This window comes from Solanum pennellii, chromosome 2, assembly GCF_001406875.1.
Source record: "Solanum pennellii chromosome 2, SPENNV200".
Lineage (NCBI taxonomy): Eukaryota > Viridiplantae > Streptophyta > Magnoliopsida > Solanales > Solanaceae > Solanum > Solanum pennellii.
This window is the reverse complement of record NC_028638.1, coordinates 29,886,855-29,887,660: the sequence shown is the minus strand read 5'-3', so window position 1 is coordinate 29,887,660 and position 806 is coordinate 29,886,855. Positions and strand designations below refer to the sequence as shown.

The following is an 806-nucleotide window of genomic DNA, read 5'->3' as shown; positions in this document are numbered from 1 at the left end:
ATATATATATATATACATTCAAATAAACAAATAAATCTTTCTTCAATTAATCTTCAACTTGAACTTCAAGTTTGAAACCTGTCAAAGTAATCAAATAACTACACAAGTAATCACACTTATTAGTCAAGGTGAGACAATATGCAATCGTTTAATGACGAATTCTACATATAAAAAAAAACAATAGCTTACACAAATGTGTGAATGTAAAGATAGTGAATGTTAAGAATACTAACCCGTTAAGCAAAACAAATTGATTCAACTTTTACTCGAACAAAGTAATCAAATAGCGAAGAAGAACACTTGAATAAATACCGGATTCTCAATGTATTGTTAAAGTAGCAAGAGAGCAATGAGAGAAGGGAGAGTGATGAGAGAATTTGTGATTGAGAGTGAATGAGTGTATATTTTCTGTAATGAATAAAAGGGTCTTATTTATATAGCAAAGAGGGGAAAACAAATAAGGAAAAATAATATTTAAAGGATTCAATGAAATATATTGTTTTCCTTATTATAAAAGAGGATCAAATCAGAAAATTTTTAAAATATTTCATTACCAAATATAAACAAGTAAGAATAAAAATTTGGAATAAAATTTATTTTTCTTTAAATAAAAGAAGTTAAAATCAGATTTAATTTATTTTACCAAGATATCAGCAACTAAATATGACAAAGAAATAATAGGGTCAAACATTTACCTAAAAATAGATTACCATAAATAAATATGTAAGAATCAATCTAGGCAAACATTAAAGGAAAAAGAAATCAACTAATATTTCTCATTTAAAGAGAGCTAAATCAAATTAAAA

At 24.9% G+C, this 806-nt stretch overlaps 1 long non-coding RNA gene across 1 annotated transcript in view; it reads right to left on the bottom strand.

Annotated features, from left to right (window-relative positions):
- Positions 1-437, bottom strand: part of LOC107010694 — a 4,965-nt gene extending 4,528 nt beyond the window's left edge. Inside the window, exon 1 of the long non-coding RNA XR_001455742.2 lies at positions 234-437. This is a non-coding gene — a long non-coding RNA (uncharacterized LOC107010694). The remainder of the gene's footprint in view (positions 1-233) is intronic.
- Positions 438-806: the final 369 nt, after the last annotated feature.